At 44.4% G+C, this 22,893-nt stretch overlaps 1 long non-coding RNA gene across 1 annotated transcript in view; it reads left to right on the forward strand.

Moving 5' to 3' along the window:
- Window positions 1–8,590: 8,590 nt before the first annotated feature.
- Window positions 8,591–22,893, forward strand: part of LOC128647523 (uncharacterized) — a 105,089-nt gene continuing 90,786 nt past the window's right edge. The window contains exon 1 of the long non-coding RNA XR_008400364.1: window positions 8,591–8,662. This is a non-coding gene — a long non-coding RNA (uncharacterized LOC128647523). The remainder of the gene's footprint in view (window positions 8,663–22,893) is intronic.

Consider the following 22,893-nt stretch of genomic DNA (forward strand, 5'->3'; position numbering starts at 1 on the left):
TTTTGAACCTGTTAGAATGGATAAAAGGAATACCATTTTTTTCTATTCTTTTGCAGTGATGTCAGAGACTAAGTTAGGGACCTGAAAAACCTCAGGGGGGTTTGGAGGAGCCTTAGAAATTACACTTAACTGGTTAACAGGTTTATCTTCAGCAGACTTATCATTGGATAAACCCAGAGTTTTAAGTACCTCATGCAGCAAAGTGGATCGATCCCCCTTGAATCTGAAAGAGAAGTCTGCGTCAGAAGCAGGTACCGGCTCCTTATCCTCAGAGGACACTTCTCCTTCTGAACTAGACTCTGAGTTATCTGAACCGGAATCCTGGACAGTTTGTGGTATCTGACACTCAGAATTAAAAACTGAAATATTTGTGTTAGAAGTAGTAGCAGTTTCCACACACTTGTGCCTACGCTTACTTGGTCTTGGAAGAGTCAGGACACACACTGTTAGTGGGAACAACTGCTGTTTGCTGAGGAACATGCATAACCTGAGATAAACAACTATTGCATAGCTGATTAACCTGAGATACTGGAACAGTTTTGCAAAGTGCGCATGAGTATTGAGTGGAGTAAGGATCAGTGGATCTCCCCTCAGACGAGTCTGACTTGATTAATGTGGGGACAGACATGTCAGATTCCATAAGTACTGTTAGCAGCTGCAAAGACTGCAGACGTAAAATGATACAATACAATTACACTACAGTTGAAAATCAACCTCTACTATTAAACAGAATACCCCAGACTCAGAAAAAACATGGGAAAATTGAAGGAAACAGGGAGTTTCTAAAAAAAAGTCCCTTTACAACACCCTTACCCCCTCAATAGCTCTTGTTATGGGTTAATCACCCCCACCAGGGACAAAAGGAATGATTAAAACTGCAAAAAAATAGAACAGAGTTACATAAGCAGCTTCTGTGCAGAGGCAGACAGGAGAAAGAGCGCCAAGAATGGATGGTGGGAAAAATGGCCTGCCCCCTTCCAGTAATGCTTTGCCATTGAAAAAGTTATAAGGTCTTAGAGGCTCCATTTAGCTTCCATATACTTTCCACTCAAATTACACACCTTTTTGAACACCCCCATCTATTACCACCTCTGCCATTCTGGCAACCTGAAATAATGACGCAACACAGGAGTTTGGCTAAATATGGAAAGGTCACATTTAATAATTTAATTTAAATTCAAAATTTCTCACTGGGTAATAACATACCCTGGATAATAACATACCCTGGGTAATAACATACCCTTAATCAACATAACACTCAAAAATGCGTCAGCATTTGCATAACCTGAACTTGGATCCCACGTGTCGGGGGGGGGACCACAAACCCCCCCTGTGGCAGAGCAGAAGGGGAGGAGCGAGCCTGCAGCATATACCAGCCATTAGCTAGACCACCGAATCCCGACTTAGATTGGGTATGCTACAGGATCCCCTCCGCCCCTCGCAAGCCCTGCCTACGTGCCAGATCCCGATTTCACCGCAACAACTTATCAACTTTTCTCTTATATGGCTGCTTGCTTATCTTAACGCTTTCGGCTAGCTTAGACCGCTCGAGTCACCCGCTAGCCTCCAGCTGCAGCTCTCCCGATTCCCTTTATTAGGGGGCACAGGCGGTCTTACTGCGATACAACTAAGTAGCTGACATCATGCCCCTAACCATGCCAATTTCTCTCGATATCTCCGGTTGTGACCTCTCCGCGTAGTTGTCTTTACGGCTCTCTTGAATCTGGGGAGGGTGGGAGGGAAACAAAAAAGGTTAGTACTAAAGCCACTTCCTGTATTTCCCCCTATATGTACCTTTTCCAACCCCCCTTTCCTATCTCCTGCTTTTCAGTCCCTCCTCTCCTTCTTATCTTATACTTCCCTATTTTCTAACCTAACTCCTCCCCCCCCTCTCCCTTCCCCCTTGCCCTTCCAGCCAGGAGCCCAGCCCTTATGTCGCTCCGTTCATATGCAATCCCTGCGCTATTTTTAAGGTCTTAGAGGCTCCATTTAGCTTCCATATACTTTCCACTCAAATGACACACCTTTTGAACACCCCCATCTATTACCACCTCTGCCATTCTGGCAACCTGAAATAATGACGCAACACAGGAGTTTGGCTAAATATGGAAAGGTCACATTTAATAATTTAATTTAAATTCAAAATTTCTCACTGGGTAATAACATACCCTGGGTAATAACATACCCTGGGTAATAACATACCCTTAATCAACATAACACTCAAAAATGCGTCAGCATTTGCATAACCTGAACTTGGATCCCACGTGTCGGGGGGGGGACCACAACCCCCCCCTGTGGCAGAGCAGAAGGGGAGGAGCGAACCTGCAGCATATACCAGCCATTAGCTAGACCACCGAATCACGACTTAGACTGGGTATGCTACAGGATCCCCTCCGCCCCTCGCAAGCTCTGCCTACGTGCCAGATCCCGATTTCACCGCAACAACTTATCAACTTTTCTCTTATATGGCTGCTTGCTTATCTTAACGCTTTCGGCTAGCTTAGACCGCTCGAGTCACCTGCTAGCCTCCAGCTGCAGCTCTCCCGATTCCCTTTATTAGGGGGCACAGGCGGTCTTACTGCGATACAACTAAGTAGCTGACATCGTGCCCCTAACCATGCCAATTTCTCTCGATATCTCCGGTTGTGACCTCTCCGCGTAGTTGTCTTTACTGCTCTCTTGAATCTGGGGAGGGTGGGAGGGAAACAAAAAAGGTTAGTACTAAAGCCACTTCCTGTTGTTCCCCCTATATGTACCTTTTCCAACCCCCCTTTCCTATCTCCTGCTTTTCAGTCCCTCCTCTCCTTCTTATCTTATACTTCCCTATTTTCTAACCTAACTCCTCCCCCCCCTCTCCCTTCCCCCTTGCCCTTCCAGCCAGGAGCCCAGCCCTTATGTCGCTCCGTTCATATGCAATCCCTGCGCTATTTTTAAGGTCTTAGAGGCTCCATTTAGCTTCCATATACTTTCCACTCAAATGACACACCTTTTGAACACCCCCATCTATTACCACCTCTGCCATTCTGGCAACCTGAAATAATGACGCAACACAGGAGTTTGGCTAAATATGGAAAGGTCACATTTAATAATTTAATTTAAATTAAAAATTTCTCACTGGGTAATAACATACCCTGGGTAATAACATACCCTGGGTAATAACATACCCTTAATCAACATAACACTCAAAAATGCGTCAGCATTTGCATAACCTGAACTTGGATCCCACGTGTCGGGGGGGGACCACAACCCCCCCCTGTGGCAGAGCAGAAGGGGAGGAGCGAACCTGCAGCATATATCAGCCATTAGCTAGACCACCGAATCACGACTTAGACTGGGTATGCTACAGGATCCCCTCCGCCCCTCGCAAGCCCTGCCTACGTGCCAGATCCCGATTTCACCGCCAACAAAGAAATATTCTTTCTGCCAAACACCATTTAGCCTTTCTCGTGACCTTTCCTTACCTTGATCATTTCCACCAACATTCTTCTGATGTCCTCCAAAAACTGGTCGTTACCCGCCTCGTTCAGGTGAACTCCGTCGTGCCTGAATATCTCTTCCCTTTTTGCCGCCAACAATGGGTGCTCCAGAACTGATCCACCTATCCCCCTGACTGCTTTTGCCGCTACCAAATTAATCTTCCTCCTTGCTCTATAGCCTGCTCTCTGCGTGTAAGTGTTCCTCCAAACCAACCTTGATATTATGTTTGACCATACTATCTTTACTCTTTGCCATGTTATTGCCAACCACCCCATTACGCTTTTTATACTTTCTTCCAGCTCCCTCAGAGGGTATGCTCCAATATCATTCCCTCCTAAATGTATAATCATTACGTCTGGGCGCCCCCATCTCTGCCTTGCCTGCTGTATGGTGCTTACCAACTCTTCCCACCTCATTCCTCTCTTTCCTATCCACCTAACACTGGCTTCGGTGTATCCCTTTCGCCAATGTCGCAGCCCTAACTTGCGCCCAGTACACGTATGAATGCCCTACAACCCATATCCTTAGCGCTCTTCCTGTAACAGATAACAAAGAAAAATTGGAAAAATTAAATTCATTTCGGTTGGCTCATCACTGGACCTGATTTTGCATCCCCAATCGCAATCAAATCCCCCCTTTTGGCCTGATTTAGGACTTCTATGCTGCTGATTTCCACCGTCCCATTTTTTTAATCTGCTCAATTGACCATCCCCTGGATGCTGCGCTGGTAGCTGCCCCTATTCTAAATGAGTGCGGCGCGTAGTATGCCCCTGACCAACCCAGTCTATCCACCGTTCTTTCCAAAACCTTTCGGAACTGAAAAACCGTGACTCCGGTTCCGTCCCTATGCCTAACAAATTGCGGGCCCTCTGCCCTTGCTGTTAACTCATAATCCCTTACTGCAGACACCGGGCAAGTCTCGCCCCCTGTCTTCCCCATTGACACCCATACCCCTTTTCCTTCCGTATCTGTTTTTGATTTCCTAATCAAAACTAGCACGGCGCGCGCACCCCATTTCACGTCTTCTCGTCTTATACCACCGCCCACGTCTTTCCTATTCCTCGCCAGCAACTCCCCTATGCGCAATGCTCCATGGAACGCCAAGGAGAAAGCCACCCGGAATACCAATGCCTCATCTTCATTGAAACATACTTTGTTAAGTACTGTTAACATTTCTGCCAGCCTATCTTCCGTTATCGGCTCCCTTCTATCGCCTTGCTTCTTCTCTCCTACGCCCCATCCTTTGAATACCTTCCTCACTACAAATCTCTTAGTTACATCCTTTTTTCCCGTATAACTGCGAAAAATACGACACCCCCACCAGTACTGTGCCCAACTGCCCTTTCTTCACACCTCCTTGCTTCAATACCCATAGCCATTCTAGAAAAACCGTTTCTTCCTCGCGCCCTATCATCTTGTTAAATTCGCGCCACCGTTCCCAATACTTCTTGTATACGGCCCACGTTTTTGGCGCCACGGACTTCTCTACCATCTCCCTGATTCCGTCTATTTGCTGCCAATCTGCCAAAGAAAAACAGGGCAGGGTTCACCTTCCTTCCTCGCCCTTGGAGCCACCTTCCTAAATATTTCCCATTTAAATCTTGACAATGCATCCGCTACAATATTCCTGTACCCTGGTATATGCTGTTCTTTGAAACAAATATTGTGCCTAAGGCACTTCAATACGAAATATCTCAAGTACTTAATAACCGGGTTAGATGATGACGACAAATTATTATTATTATGACTACTGCCATATTATCTGACCAACAGATGATTCTTTTGTTCTCTAATACATGGCCCCATAGCTCAATTGCCACTATAATGGGAAATAACTCTAGTAAAGTCATGTTCTTCACCCACCCTTTCTCCTTCCAATCTGCAGGCCATTCGCCTGCGCTCCATGTACCCTGCAAATACGCTCCAAACCCTGCGCTGCCTGCCGCATCCGTGAACAACTCCAATTCTTCCACTGACCTTGCCTCCTCCCATATCCTGATACCATTAAATTCGTCTAGAAATGCCTCCCACACTCTGAGGTCTTCCTTCATTTCCCTATTCACGCGCACCATATGCTCTGGCAGCTTTGCCCCTTTTGTTCCCATTTCTAACCTTCTTTTAAATAATCTACCCACCGGAATTACCCGGCATGCAAAATTTAAAACCCCCAGCAATCTCTGCATCTCTCTCAACGCCACTTTCTTCCTTTCCAACATCATTTTTATCATATGTCTCGCCTTCTCAATCTTATCTGCTGGGAGCTCGCATTGTTCCTTTGCGAAATCTATCATGATACCCAAGAAAACCAGCCGCGTACCCGGCCCCTCCGACTTTTCCGCTGCTACTGGCACCCCCAATTGATTGAACATGGCCTCCAGCTCTTCCTTCCAAATTCTACATTCCTCTGTTCCTTTCTTGCCTACCACCAAAAAATCGTCTAAATAGTGAGACATACTCTCACATCCTGTTTTTTCTGTAAACAACCAATGTAAAAATGAACTAAACTTTTCAAAAACTGAACAAGAAACCGAACACCCCATGGGCAAACACTTATCTATGTAATAATCACCATCAAACTTACAACCCATTAAATTAAAACTACCCGGGTTCAAAGGTAATAATCGAAAAGTGGATTCCACATCTATCTTTGCCATCAACGCCCCTTTTCCTAGCCGTTTCACTATCCCTACCGCACTATCAAATGATTGATATTGCACTGAAGAATCTAATTTGTCAATTGCGTCGTTGACTGAATTCCCCCTGGGGTAGGACAGGTGCTGTATCATCCTGTACTTACCCTTCTCTTTCTTGGGAACTACTCCCAGGAGGGACACAATCAAGTCAGCACACGGCTTCTCCTTAAATGGCACTGCCATTCTCCCCAATTTAACCTCCTTCCTCAATTTCTCCGCTAGCACTCCTGGAAATTCTGCTGCAGATTTTAAATTTCTCGCCTGCGTGGCCCCTTTAACTTCTGTTTTAACTGGGACCACAAAACCTTCACGCAAACCTTTTATTAACAAAATCCTTTCCTCTTTTGGCGGGTACCCTGCTAATTCTCCAAAAATCCTATCTACCCTCAGCGGTGTTTTGGCCATTTCCCGCCATTCCTCCCCCGCTACCGTTTCCGCCGTGCCCTCGAAAGGACAATTTGTTATTGTTATTGGCATTACCCCTCCTACAATCCACTCCTGGGTGCGCTCCCCCACAATGCCTACATGTGTGCTTATATTTACATGAATTCCCCCTGTCGCACCTTTTGTCATTAAACGCCCAACATTCCTTTGTCTCTGCTCTGAATGTTTTCCCTTGCCCTATGGGCCTGCCTTGCCCCTCAGGGACCTTCATCAACCTCGTCCACGTATCTAGTATTTTGACCCCGAAATCCTTCCTACCTTTACCTCCCAATTGTATATTTCCTTTCCTAAATTCCCTATCATAGTCCTTCCATGCAAAACCCCAGTATGTGGTGTAGCATTCCGCTATTAAATGTATGTATCTCAGCACCCCTTTCACCTTATCTGGATTAGCTGTTAAAAAACATTCTGCATATATGACCATCCCTTTCACCCATTCTGGAAATGTCTGCTTCGCCTTTCTCCCCCTTCCTTCATTAGATTTGGCCGCCAAAGCTTCCCTAGTCATTTCAAACACATCCACATACCGTCCTCTCTGTGCTTTCCTAACAACCTTCGCTTTTAAATGTGTGGGAAGGGGTAAGAGCTTGGTCGCTGCTACTTCATCATCTAAATTCACTGCATTATCACTGCTATCCCCGTCCTCATACCCCTCCTTCACCACCTTATTTTTTTCTTGCTTAGCATATAATTTTCTTACAATTTTCAAAATCTTTCTATGCCCCCTCCCATTACGTTTATCATCCTCAAAGTCATCATCCGTGGAACTATCTGACGACGATTCACTACTGTCACTATAGTACATTTGCTTACCGTGTTTCTTCTGGTTCACGCGATGGCCGTCTTGTCCTTCCTTGTCTGCTGCCACCATTCCCTGTGGCGCTGTCGTGCTCTTTTCGCCCTCCTTGTCACCTGCTCCATTGCTTACTTTACTCGCTTTGTCTCTCTTCTGCAACATATTCACATTTACATTAGTACCATCCCCCCCTTTTCCTTGAACCTGTCTCACAGACTTGTGACCTGCCCTCTTACTGCTGCGCCCCCCATTCTCTGTATCTCTAGTGCTCCTTTCGTCCTCCCCTTCATCCTCTACCCTCACATATGTATACCCCTCCGTATCCCTAATCATCCTGGGGCGCTCAACACTATTCTCCTCTAACCTGACCCTTTTTGCTGCCCTGCTGCTATTCGCTCCTCTTCTGTACACTTCACAGTAATTTTTCTTTTCTTTACCCCCTGCTCTAGCTCTGTCCTGGCCTTCCCACTCCTCCCCTGACTTGAATGTGTGTGAGCCTGGACCGCCGGGTCCCCGCTTGGTATCCTGTGCTTCCTTACACTTTACGGCGCCTGCCGCCTTCTCCTTGCCACCCCTCATGCCTCGTAATCATCACTGGCGCTCTGTGCGGCCCCCGCCCCCCCCCTTCGTGCTGACGTCATATCGCGCTCACTGACTGGGGAAGAAGAGGGGGAGGGGGAGGAAGGGGGGATACTGCCGTGCCTATGGCGGACACTCGCGCTCGCAACTGGGCCTCTACCTGGCCGCTCACTGCAAAGCCTAATCTTGTCCCGGGACTGACTGCCGCCTGCACTCCTACTATTGCCCTCCTCTTCTCTGCCCCCATTATGCCGCTGCGCGCCCTGCTTGCCGCCCCCTTGAGAAGCCCTTGCCTGCCGCCTGTGCGCCGGACTGCCCCCCTGTCCTAAGGGAATCTCAGGACTGCTGGACCGGTCCGTTTTGCTAAATAGCGCCAATTCCCCCATACTCACATCGGAATTGGCCCCCTCCTCTGCCTCAGCCCTGTCTTTCATACTCACGTTACCCTCTTGTATCCGCTCTCTCTCAGGGGGGGTTACCGCTGCCTTCTGCTCCAAGACCGTTTCCTGCTCCTTCTGATTCTCTCCCTGCCTTTTTTCCAGGATCTTCAATCTCTTCTGAGCCAGAGCGTCTCATCATCTGTAAGGAACCGTTTGGGAATTCTCCTGCTTCTGGCCGTCATCTTCAGCAACTTCTTCTGCATCAGCTACCAGCAGTTCCTGAAACAGAAAAGGTTAGTACTAAAGCCACTTCCTGTTGTTCCCCCTATATGTACCTTTTCCAACCCCCCTTTCCTATCTCCTGCTTTTCAGTCCCTTATCTTATACTTCCCTATTTTCTAACCTAACTCCTTCCCCCCCCCTCTCCCTTCCCCCTTGCCCTTCCAGCCAGGAGCCCAGCCCTTATGTCGCTCAGTTCATATGCAATCCCTGCGCTATTTTAAAACAGAGTTGTTTTAATAAAAAATACTAATTTGATGTCCCAGGAGTGAGGAGACTGCAACCACTATTCTCCAGTGCTCAACGGTGAGCATTTTGAGCACTTTTGTGGTTCTTAACAGGCCATACACCTACTTTTTAATAATCCATTTTTTTTTCTAAAATTGAGCTTTTGAGAGGCCAAATGAGGGCATAGGGGGTCCCATAGTTTTCATAGAGAAGAATCTTCGTGACATTTGAAGTGTTTTGTGAGAAAAAATGTCAGTCTGCAGGGAGGTTGGCTGAGTCCTCAAAGCTATGCTATACTATGTGTATGTATCTACAAATAGCCTGCAGGCTATGTGAGTGCTAGTAATCACTTACCTGAGACAAACACTCCTCCACTGAGTTTACCAGTTAAGTAAATGCAGCTATATCCAGTAGAACCTATCCAGTGCTGTATAGGTAACAGCAGAGGATCTGACAGGAAGGTACCTTAAGTTCTGCAGCAGGAGGCTAAAGGACATGTCCCTGTGACACCTACAGGTAGTTATGACTGAAAACCCAACAGGCAATTACTGTGCCTATAACCTAGTACTCCTATGCCCCTTTTGCAATAAATATGGATGTCCAAGGGGCTATGGGTCTCACATAGGTCTGAGCTCCCAAATAAATCCAGAAACAGATTTTCAGGACAACCTCTATCTTCACTTTCTTCCTGGGTGGCAAAGAACAAACTGAGTAGGGTGGGGAAACAGGTGCCGTTAAAAGCTCTTGTGTTGGGGTTTTTGGCCTCCACCAAGTATCGGAAATTCTATCCCACACGTTATGGCTCTGTGGACTCTCATCAATAAAAGAAAGATAGGTAGATATTATTTCATAGTTGGACCTTGCTATAATTTATCAGTTGTCTTCTATTCACTATTCAGTACACCAAGTACCATGGTGTTACACCTAAAATTTACCCAGGCCTAATCTGTTTGCTAATTGTATTATTTTGTTTTGAAGGCTGAGATTGCTAAGCAATGAAAAACATCTATTGAGAAAGCCATTACAAACAACTCTTCTATAGAGAGAGACTGTTAAAGGAACATTAAACACTAAATACATTATATGCACCTCCCTCTACTTATGGGTGCCACTATATTGGAACCTAGGTTACAATGCAGGTATCTGAAGGAGAGTTACTACACATGTGCAATCACATCAGCAATGGAATGCAATGAAGGCTAAATTGCAATATGGCAGCACCCTTGACTATAGAGAGGCAGGGAATAACCACAATACTATGCTTATACAATGTATTTGGTGTTTAATGTCCCTTTAACTGTTGGTGTATATGAGCTTTAGGGGCTCAGTGGATGCAATTAAATACTTATCTTTTCCTCTTTTTTGTTTTAATTTAAACCTTTTTACCCTGTTGAGATTTGAGAAAAATTGAGATTGATTTATAATGTGAATCTGTTAAATTGAATCATCTCACTAAACATACTTAAAACTTGCAACTGCAGTATTAAAAGATTCCATAAAGCTAAAGAATTGATCCGTAGACTGGTGCGTCCTCACTTTATCAATAACGTTTTCTCATGGTTGATTTACAACCCATTGTTCTAAGATCATAAAAGCGAATGAGCCTACTGGGTAGAAAGGCAAATGGTGTGAAAGCTTGCATGCTAATAGATAGCATGCATCTTCAGAGTAATCGGGTACTGCCCTAGCATCATGAAGTTCAGAGGAGAGAGAAACATGAAAATATAGTTGTGTAGATTTGTTGTCCTTACCTAACACATCAGCTTCTTCAGTTGCTCATGAAACATACCACAATTGTACCACATATTTTTGTCCTTGATATATGCATTCTGAACATTTCTGTTTTAGAGTACCATTCTAATATGTTGCTATCAGGTAAGTGCCATGGTTATTTATGTATGTTCACAGGGTATACATATATGAGTCTGTGATTCGCTGATGGCAGTCACATGATATAGGGGTAGGGGAATAGAAGAACATTTTCACTTACCTTTATCAGGCAAGGCCATGGTGGTGGTGGCGGCCTTAGTCCAGGCCATGGTGGCAGCAGTTTCCGGCAGGCCTTCAGGATTGGTGCAGGCATCCTCCCCTCTTGTGGTGTATCCTCCGGTGGTCTCCAGTGCATCTTTGACTCCAGTCCTTTTACGGTTGCGTTGGTCGATGACTGTGTGTCTGGGTCTACTTCCAATGACTTGCTCCCACAAGGCACTTGGCCATGCATCACTTCTGGCGTGCAGTCGCTGGCTTCCGGTCTGGGGGTGTCAGTTTGATGCATACAGAAGTGTGAGTGGGGTCCAGTGTGTTACAGCTCCAGAGCGGAGAGGCCTTAAAAGTGCGCAGTTCATGGTGTTTAGGATCAATCAACCGTGAGTCTGGGGCATTGGAGAAGTGTGGTTCAACCTGATACGGGTAGTGGTGGGCAAATGGACTTCAACATTGGTGTGTTATTGGATGAAACTAGGGGGGACTTGGTCTTTTGATTGATTAAGGAGGCTAGTTGCCTGGGGTGCAGAGTGTGGTGCTTCACTTTGTTGTCACCCCCTGCTTGTGACCACGGTATTCCCAACTCAGAGGACCGTCCAGTGGTGTCTACAAGTGGTGTGACACCGGCCAAACTTGGTCCTTCCTCTTGTGAGTCGCATATTACATTGGGGTTTTTCAACAGGTGGGTGGATACATCTAGCGACTCCAACTCTGTGAGTGATGACTCTCTGGGCTTAATCAGTAAGGGGCATAAATGTATCTTTAGAATGCTAAAGAAGCTGGTGTGAGGATAGGCACAGCAATCAGCTAGGCCAAGTGTAGGGGGTGCACCTGCGGAAGAGTGGTGGAGGGGCAGAGCTTTTTGTAGGGCCCTCCTTAGGTGTAGACTCCTCCTGGCACAGCCCCAGGCAAATAATATGGGGGTTGGGGTGTCTGCTATTAGGGTGGCAGCACAAGGGGATACATACCCTTATTTAGTGCATTCCCTTCATTTACATCCGAAAAGCAACATAACTAGGAAGATAAAGGAGGGTAAGTATTTTAATATCTTTGAGCTGTTGGTTGAGGCAAGGCCTGACCAGGCACTGGCTATATTAAATTATATGGAGGCCATTGATTATATTCACAGGCGCCGTAGGGATGGACATATGATATGAAGTTTTGCCGGACAATGGCTGCTAAACCCATGCTGTCTTTCCTTGTGACTGATATGCATCTGGGTGCTGAGAAATCGCCATCCCCTCTGCCAGCTCAGAAGTTGGTTCTATATAAACAAAGTGGTGCTGTCAAGAGAAAGGGGCATGAGTGCTGGAAGTACAACATTAAGAGAGAGAGACGAGTTGTTCCTTTTGGCATTCATGTGTCTACTGCAGGGGTCTTCATCCCAGGATCGACTCTGCAAGAAAGAGATAGTGCAGTGCCCAAAGGACCAACTAAGGGATCTTCTGGGCAAAAGAGCACCCATCTCCTCAGGCTGGGTTCTGACTCAGATAGGGATGCAGTAAGGCTATTGTTGTAGGATATTAAAGATGGGTTTCACATCCTTGTTATGGGAACATAGGAAGCGGTGTATGAACACCCACAGGTTTGTTAGGGATAAGCTTGATAAGAAAGTCTCCTTGGGCCGCATAGCAGGCCCCTACTGTGAGTCACTGTTTCCTGACTTGGTAATCTCCACATTGGGGATGGTTTCGAAGACAAAAACTGGAAAGTTTCAGCTAATACAGCATCTGTCTTATCCCAATGACCACTTGGTGAATGATTCTATTGACCCAGCTGCAAACCATTATGGCCATTATTCAATCATTTGACCAAGCTCTTGGCTAGGGAAGCAGGACAGGGAGCGTTGATGGCAAAGCTTGATATCGAATCAGCGTTTTGTTTGCTCCCCATTTATCCTATATCCTTTCAGCTGATGTATTTTAAGTTTGAAGGCCTTTATTACGTTGTTCCTGGTCTGCCTATGGCCTGTTCAGTGTCTTGCTTGTTCTTATTAGTACGTTCTCGCACTGGGTGGTGTCCACTTCAGCCCGGGGTGAGCTTGCAGCTCATTATTTAAAGGACTTTTTAGTAGTAGAGCCTGCGGGATCAGTTGCTGCAACCTTTTTTCTAAATTATAGAAAGTTTATAAAATTATCTTTTGACACATGACTAATGAAACAAGAGCATGTTCATGATCTTCTGCCAAGTTCTGTGTGTCTAATATTTATTCCAGTGTGGTTGGGCGGTGGGAATGGAAGTAATGGTGGTTTTAACCCTTATGCAATTCTAATGTGTTTAATGGTTCTTTTAATGCTCATTGCTTCCCATCTATAAGAAAATACAACAGCATCAGTAGCTTGCATTACATATGTTAGAGGTAAGGATAGTAGATACATCTTACTGAAGTATGCAATGTTCTAATGAAAAATAAACAAGTCATTAAAGGGGTATGAAACACAAATATTTATATTTATTCGATCCGCTGGTCAATATAAATCCAAAAAATTGTTAAATACCTTCCTTTTTCGTTTCTCTGTTGTTTCACTGCAATCTACTATCTAAAAGCAGCCTAAACGTTAATTCTGGGGAGCATGCACATACAAACGCATGCATTGTTCCATAGTATTGTCCCACGTGTGCACAATGTGTTCCAGCCCTAATTGCTGATGTTACTTGGTTCACGTGATCACAGTGTATTCACAGCAGCAGCAACAGAAGCAAGCTAGAAGAGGGATTGAACAAGCAGATTTATTTATAGTAAGTTTCTCAAGATAATGCCTAGAGCTGAGTCATTAAGATTATTTACGCAGCATATAGTTAAATAATTTTTATTTACAGTAATCACTTATCACTTCCCTAAACTAATGAGCATTGTGTAAAGGGTTTTACATAGGAATATAAATGTCCACATTTACTAATTTTAATAAATTAAATTTCTAAATATGTAGATAGAAGAATTTGTTATAATCCATATTACTTTTGAAAAATATGAAAAAAATGAAGTGGCAATACATTTTTTAGATACAATCCTGCATTAAATCCCGGTGTAAAAAATGGTTAACTATGTATAAAATATAATATCATCATCATTTATTTGAATAGCGCTGCAAAATTCCATATTCACATAGGTTTTGATCATGTATATAGTTAATATATTATATGCCAGAAAGGAAGCCAAACAATAGATGCTTTCTTACCTTAGATATGTTAGCGGACAGTTGTTCTCACCATCCTATAAGCATTCAAATCTAAAGGTGTATGGCCAGCTGGTAGACAGCAAGGTGCCAGGAACTATCTCACTACCCACGAATAAATATCCTGGGTTGGCTGGAAGAGGGACTGACCTAACTAGTTAATATACAATTGTAAGTGAGTTGTGTATAGACTGCTGAGAGTGGAAGCAGAAGTTCTACTTCTGGGGCCTGCTATGACTGGAGAGAGGCTGCAGTTTTGGACAGTGCAGAGTGGAACTTTGGGAGCCCAGCAGTCTGAAGATCTTGAATAAACCTTGGACCAGAGACCAGTCCTGGACAGGCTCAGACAGCCACAGTAACTGACTCATTCGCAGCTGAGCCTCATCCGCCGCAGTCAGTAGTCACAGGCAGTGCTCAGCTGCTGACAGCATAGATAGGCCAGCCCAGGGGACAGGGGAGCTCTTAGCCTGCAATGAGAGATGGGGCTGGACTCAGTGTGTGTGGGAGGGGGAAGAGGCTGGTCGAGGCAAGGAGGAGATTTGCGCGCTCAGACTCAAACAGCAAAGAGAGTGCTGCCCAGGCCGTGGGATCCACACTGACCTATTTCAGTCTGTGAGTGCTCCTCAAAGGTAAAATTATTTACCAGAAATCCTATGTATATTAACAATATAATAAATAATATCAACTTTAATCGCACTGTGCTTGATAACAAGGTTGTGTGGTTGTAACTCACAATTTTTTATTATATATATATATTATATTTATATAATATATTTATAGATTATATGTATAGATTATATTTTTATATATATATATATATATATATATATATATAAGTTGAAGGGAAAACCAGCTAGAGCATAATTGGCTGGCTTGGAGGGGGCGTGGCTGGGCTGGAGGGGGCGGGCAGAGCCAGTCTATACACATTTCCAGGGCCGGTCTGATTTTCCAGTCCGGCTCTGACTGTGATTGTGCACGCGCAATCGCCTTTTACGCAACAATCCTTTCCAAGTTTGACGAGCTGTAGTTAACAGTTTTCCGCAACATAAAAGTTTCACAAAATACTTTACAAAGTACAGTTATAATCATATTAACACTCGGGTGTTAGAAGAAAAAAAAAGCAGATGCAGGCATTTTACATTGACATACATACACATACATAGAGAAACATGGATTTATATGTATAGAGATATGTTTGACTATGGAGATAATGAAAAGATTTCACATTACAATTTTATGCACATTAAACAATATCTCAGATGGATTTTCAAAGAGATATTCACATATAGATCTCAAGATATCTAGACATTTATATATTCATATACTTATCTCACTATAAATAGATGTATCAGTCCAAAAATCATCACATATATAGAGAAATATTTATTTAGAAATAAATATAATATATTCCGTTAACAAAACATTCTTGCAATATGAAATATTCACATTTTTACGTACACTTTTCAAGGAAAATAGGTCATGGGATTTGCGCAACAGATTAGAGTTTTTTTTTTATATTTGTCTTCTATGGGGAAATACCTTAACATGCACGCAATCTGGCTTTATTATTTATTACACGGGTTAACGCGCACGCAAAATAAGTTATTTTGCAACTTGTAATACCTACGCAATCCCAAATGCGCAAAACTTTAATGCGTGCTGTGTTTTCGCAATTGTGAAAAACAGAATTTATGTTTACCTGATAAATTACTTTCTCCAACGGTGTGTCCGGTCCACGGCGTCATCCTTACTTGTGGGATATTCTCTTCCCCAACAGGAAATGGCAAAGAGCCCAGCAAAGCTGGTCACATGATCCCTCCTAGGCTCCGCCTACCCCAGTCATTCGACCGACGTTAAGGAGGAATATTTGCATAGGAGAAACCATATGGTACCGTGGTGACTGTAGTTAAAGAAAATAAATTATCAGACCTGATTAAAAAAACCAGGGCGGGCCGTGGACCGGACACACCGTTGGAGAAAGTAATTTATCAGGTAAACATAAATTCTGTTTTCTCCAACATAGGTGTGTCCGGTCCACGGCGTCATCCTTACTTGTGGGAACCAATACCAAAGCTTTAGGACACGGATGAAGGGAGGGAGCAAATCAGGTCACCTAAATGGAAGGCACCACGGCTTGCAAAACCTTTCTCCCAAAAATAGCCTCAGAAGAAGCAAAAGTATCAAACTTGTAAAATTTGGTAAAAGTGTGCAGTGAAGACCAAGTCGCTGCCCTACATATCTGATCAACAGAAGCCTCGTTCTTGAAGGCCCATGTGGAAGCCACAGCCCTAGTGGAATGAGCTGTGATTCTTTCGGGAGGCTGCCGTCCGGCAGTCTCGTAAGCCAATCTGATGATGCTTTTAATCCAAAAAGAGAGAGAGGTAGAAGTTGCTTTTTGACCTCTCCTTTTACCAGAATAAACAACAAACAAGGAAGATGTTTGTCTAAAATCCTTTGTAGCATCTAAATAGAATTTTAGAGCGCGAACAACATCCAAATTGTGCAACAAACGTTCCTTCTTTGAAACTGGTTTCGGACACAGAGAAGGTACGATAATCTCCTGGTTAATGTTTTTGTTAGAAACAACTTTTGGAAGAAAACCAGGTTTAGTACGTAAAACCACCTTATCTGCATGGAACACCAGATAAGGAGGAGAACACTGCAGAGCAGATAATTCTGAAACTCTTCTAGCAGAAGAAATTGCAACTAAAAACAAAACTTTCCAAGATAATAACTTAATATCAACGGAATGCAAGGGTTCAAACGGAACCCCCTGAAGAACTGAAAGAACTAAATTGAGACTCCAAGGAGGAGTCAAAGGTTTGTAAACAGGCTTAATTCTAACCAGAGCCTGAACAAAGGCTTGAACATCTGGCACAGCAGCCAGTTTTTTGTGAAGTAACACCGACAAGGCAGAAATCTGTCCCTTCAGGGAACTTGCAGATAATCCTTTTTCCAATCCTTCTTGAAGGAAGGATAGAATCCTAGGAATCTTAACCTTGTCCCAAGAGAATCCTTTAGATTCACACCAACAGATATATTTTTTCCAAATTTTGTGGTAAATCTTTCTAGTTACAGGCTTTCTGGCCTGAACAAGAGTATCAATAACAGAATCTGAGAACCCTCGCTTCGATAAAATCAAGCGTTCAATCTCCAAGCAGTCAGCTGGAGTGAAACCAGATTCGGATGTTCGAACGGACCCTGAACAAGAAGGTCTCGTCTCAAAGGTAGCTTCCAAGGTGGAGCCGATGACATATTCACCAGATCTGCATACCAAGTCCTGCGTGGCCACGCAGGAGCTATCAAGATCACCGACGCCCTCTCCTGATTGATCCTGGCTACCAGCCTGGGGATGAGAGGAAACGGCGGGAACACATAAGCTAGTTTGAAGGTCCAAGGTGCTACTAGTGCATCCACTAGAGCCGCCTTGGGATCCCTGGATCTGGACCCGTAGCAAGGAACTTTGAAGTTCTGACGAGAGGCCATCAGATCCATGTCTGGAATGCCCCACAGCTGAGTGACTTGGGCAAAGATTTCCGGATGGAGTTCCCACTCCCCCGGATGCAATGTCTGACGACTCAGAAAATCCGCTTCCCAATTTTCCACTCCTGGGATGTGGATAGCAGACAGGTGGCAGGAGTGAGACTCCGCCCATAGAATGATTTTGGTCACTTCTTCCATCGCTAGGGAACTCCTTGTTCCCCCCTGATGGTTGATGTACGCAACAGTTGTCATGTTGTCTGATTGAAACCGTATGAACTTGGCCCTCGCTAGCTGAGGCCAAGCCTTGAGAGCATTGAATATCGCTCTCAGTTCCAGAATATTTATCGGTAGAAGAGATTCTTCCCGAGACCAAAGACCCTGAGCTTTCAGGGATCCCCAGACCGCGCCCCAGCCCATCAGACTGGCGTCGGTCGTGACAATGACCCACTCTGGTCTGCGGAATGTCATCCCTTGTGACAGGTTGTCCAGGGACAGCCACCAACGGAGTGAGTCTCTGGTCCTCTGATTTACTTGTATCTTCGGAGACAAGTCTGTATAGTCCCCATTCCACTGACTGAGCATGCACAGTTGTAATGGTCTTAGATGAATGCGCGCAAAAGGAACTATGTCCATTGCCGCTACCATCAACCCGATCACTTCCATGCACTGAGCTATGGAAGGAAGAGGAACGGAATGAAGTATCCGACAAGAGTCTAGAAGCTTTGTTTTTCTGGCCTCTGTCAGAAAAATCCTCATTTCTAAGGAGTCTATTATTGTTCCCAAGAAGGGAACCCTTGTTAACGGGGATAGAGAACTCTTTTCCACGTTCACTTTCCATCCGTGAGATCTGAGAAAGGCCAGGACAATGTCCGTGTGAGCCTTTGCTTGAGGAAGGGACGACGCTTGAATCAGAATGTCGTCCAAGTAAGGTACTACAGCAATGCCCCTTGGTCTTAGCACAGCTAGAAGGGACCCTAGTACCTTTGTGAAAATCCTTGGAGCAGTGGCTAATCCGAAAGGAAGCGCCACGAACTGGTAATATTTGTCCAGGAATGCGAACCTTAGGAACCGATGATGTTCCTTGTGGATAGGAATATGTAGATACGCATCCTTTAAATCCACCGTGGTCATGAATTGACCTTCCTGGATGGAAGGAAGAATAGTTCGAATGGTTTCCATCTTGAACGATGGAACCTTGAGAAACTTGTTTAAGATCTTGAGATCTAAGATTGGTCTGAACGTTCCCTCTTTTTTGGGAACTATGAACAGATTGGAGTAGAACCCCATCCCTTGTTCTCTTAATGGAACAGGATGAATCACTCCCATTTTTAACAGGTCTTCTACACAATGTAAGAATGCCTGTCTTTTTATGTGGTCTGAAGACAACTGAGACCTGTGGAACCTCCCCCTTGGGGGAAGTCCCTTGAATTCCAGAAGATAACCTTGGGAGACTATTTCTAGCGCCCAAGGATCCAGAACATCTCTTGCCCAAGCCTGAGCGAAGAGAGAGAGTCTGCCCCCCACCAGATCCGGTCCCGGATCGGGGGCCAACATTTCATGCTGTCTTGGTAGCAGTGGCAGGTTTCTTGGCCTGCTTTCCCTTGTTCCAGCCTTGCATTGGTCTCCAAGCTGGCTTGGCTTGAGAAGTATTACCCTCTTGCTTAGAGGACGTAGCACCTTGGGCTGGTCCGTTTCTACGAAAGGGACGAAAATTAGGTTTATTTTTTGCCTTGAAAGGCCGATCCTGAGGAAGGGCGTGGCCCTTACCCCCAGTGATATCAGAGATAATCTCTTTCAAGTCAGGGCCAAACAGCGTTTTCCCCTTGAAAGGAATGTTAAGTAGCTTGTTCTTGGAAGACGCATCAGCCGACCAAGATTTCAACCAAAGCGCTCTGCGCGCCACAATAGCAAACCCAGAATTCTTAGCCGCTAACCTAGCCAATTGCAAAGTGGCGTCTAGGGTGAAAGAATTAGCCAATTTGAGAGCATTGATTCTGTCCATAATCTCCTCCAAAGGAGGAGAATCACTATCGACCGCTCTTATCAGATCATCGAACCAGAAACATGCGGCTGTAGCGACAGGGACAATGCATGAAATTGGTTGTAGAAGGTAACCTTGCTGAACAAACATTTTTTTAAGCAAACCTTCTAATTTTTTATCCATAGGATCTTTGAAAGCACAACTATCCTCTATGGGTATAGTGGTGCGTTTGTTTAAAGTGGAAACCGCTCCCTCGACCTTGGGGACTGTCTGCCATAAGTCCTTTCTGGGGTCGACCATAGGAAACAATTTTTTAAATATGGGGGGAGGGACGAAAGGAATACCGGGCCTTTCCCATTCTTTATTAACAATGTCCGCCACCCGCTTGGGTATAGGAAAAGCTTCTGGGAGCCCCGGCACCTCTAGGAACTTGTCCATTTTACAAAGTTTCTCTGGGATGACCAACTTGTCACAATCATCCAGAGTGGATAATACCTCCTTAAGCAGAATGCGGAGATGTTCCAACTTAAATTTAAATGCAATCACATCAGGTTCAGCCTGTTGAGAAATGTTCCCTGAATCAGTAATTTCTCCCTCAGACAAAACCTCCCTGGCCCCATCAGACTGGGTTAGGGGCCCTTCAGAAATATTATTATCAGCGTCGTCATGCTCTTCAGTATCTAAAACAGAGCAGCCGCGCTTACGCTGATAAGTGTTCATTTTGGCTAAAATGTTTTTGACAGAATTATCCATTACAGCCGTTAATTGTTGCATAGTAAGGAGTATTGGCGCGCTAGATGTACTAGGGGCCTCCTGAGTGGGCAAGACTCGTGTAGACGAAGGAGGGAATGATGCAGTACCATGCTTACTCCCCTCACTTGAGGAATCATCTTGGGCATCATTGTCATTATCACATAAATCACATTTATTTAAATGAATAGGAATCCTGGCTTCCCCACATTCAGAACACAGTCTATCTGGTAGTTCAGACATGTTAAACAGGCATAAACTTGATAACAAAGTACAAAAAACGTTTTAAAATAAAACCGTTACTGTCACTTTAAATTTTAAACTGAACACACTTTATTACTGCAATTGCGAAAAACATGAAGGAATTGTTCAAAATTCACCAAATTTTCACCACAGTGTCTTAAAGCCTTAAAAGTATTGCACACCAAATTTGGAAGCTTTAACCCTTAAAATAACGGAACCGGAGCCGTTTTGAACTTTAACCCCTTTACAGTCCCTGGTATCTGCTTTGCTGAGACCCAACCAAGCCCAAAGGGGAATACGATACCAAATGACGCCTTCAGAAAGTCTTTTCTAAGTATCAGAGCTCCTCTCACATGCGACTGCATGCCATGCCTCTCAAAAACAAGTGCGCAACACCGGCGCGAAAATGAGGCTCTGCTTATGCTTTGGGAAAGCCCAAAAAAAGTCTACAGTTTTAATAAGCCCTTGTGAAGCCCTTATTTACGATCGTAATAAACATGGCTTACCGGATCCCATAGGGAAAATGACAGCTTCCAGCATTACATCGTCTTGTTAGAATGTGTCATACCTCAAGCAGCAAGAGACTGCACACTGTTCCCCCAACTGAAGTTAATTGCTCTCAACAGTCCTGTGTGGAACAGCCATGGATTTTAGTGACGGTTGCTAAAATCATTTTCCTCATACAAACAGAAATCTTCATCTCTTTTCTGTTTCTGAGTAAATAGTACATACCAGCACTATTTCAAAATAACAAACTCTTGATTGAATAATAAAAACTACAGTTAAACACTAAAAAACTCTAAGCCATCTCCGTGGAGATGTTGCCTGTACAACGGCAAAGAGAATGACTGGGGTAGGCGGAGCCTAGGAGGGATCATGTGACCAGCTTTGCTGGGCTCTTTGCCATTTCCTGTTGGGGAAGAGAATATCCCACAAGTAAGGATGACGCCGTGGACCGGACACACCTATGTTGGAGAAAACAGATCTGCTGCGCAGCTTATAATCTTGCCCACAGAGTAGAGACAAAGACCTTAAAGGGACATAATCATGAAAGAAAACTTTTGGGGGGCATGTCAAAGCAGTGATCATGGCTAGCCGCATATTCTAGAAGCTTCGGATCTAAGAATTTTAATCTACCAGATATCTACCACACTAATTTACCATCTTAACCTCTACAATTTAAGGATCATTTCACAGACTACATCTGACTGGATTATGATGATAACGTTTGGAAAAATACTCACACCGAAACTCTAAATTGAACAAATTGGAAATTCAGGTGGCGGCCTATTCATCAGTTCCTCGCTAACCCCCCAGGCTTGCTGGGCAAATCAGAATTGACTATACAGATTATAATCACATACAGTACATAGTACAATATTACCCCTATAGACAATGGGGGAATTCCATCTACAGCTGCAGGTCCTACTTCAGGAGCTTGAAAGAAAAATGCACAGCAGCTACGGTAGTATCATAATGGCGCTGAGAAACCCGTGTAGTGAAGACACCTGCTACGCACTCACTGAAGACGAAGGAAAGATCTCTCAGGCGGATACCAGTCTCTCTATAATTGAGTCGAGAGCCAGATGCTGAAAAACCCACGCTAGTGATTAGGTGGACCCAGATAGCACAAAGGAGCACCTACCCTCAAGATCTTACTCAGCCGAAAGGGATGCGGCCGTTTCATCGGAGTGAAGTGCCAGAAGCCCAACGCAATATGGGGTAGCTCTATTTTCAGGCAATGAATGGCAAGGCCCCATATGGCATAGGGCAAGATAGGTCTCAGCTCGACAGAAGGGTTGTGATGTTGTTATACTTACCTGGAGGTCTGACATCTGGACTATGTACACAGCTGCTCCTCCCGCTGCTGACTTTCAGCTTGTTTGCGGTAAATACCCTGTGAATGCATTCATCATGGAAGCTCTCAAGGCGCTCCAGAACCTCAGACAGGTTTGGAAACTCCTCCAGCTAGAGCCGATTCAAATTGCACAGAGATCTGGGGCAGGTTAAGATAACATGGACTTAGCTGGGTAGCCCTGTGACACTTTAATTGGAAGCTACCGGACTTTAACGCACCTCAAGGACATATCTCATAGTGCTAAACCTGACTTCTTTTTTTTTATTTTTATCTCGGGCGTTGGATTTTAGTAGTTATGATTTATAGTGAGTTGTAGATCCTCATTTCTCTTAGAAGCAAATTTGTATATTGAGATATAAAGGTCTACATTCAAATTTTCTACTGTGGAATCTGCTATTCCATATATAACTTTGAGCTTTTTAACTGTATATGGGGGAAATATTATTGAAATAATGACCTACTTATTATATTTCGTGCCTATAGAATAATTTACATCTGTTACTCAAACCCTAATTCATGTTATCATATACTTTATGGGGAATA

The sequence above is a fragment of the Bombina bombina genome, chromosome 1, assembly GCF_027579735.1.
Source record: "Bombina bombina isolate aBomBom1 chromosome 1, aBomBom1.pri, whole genome shotgun sequence".
NCBI classification, from domain to species: Eukaryota; Metazoa; Chordata; class Amphibia; order Anura; family Bombinatoridae; genus Bombina; species Bombina bombina.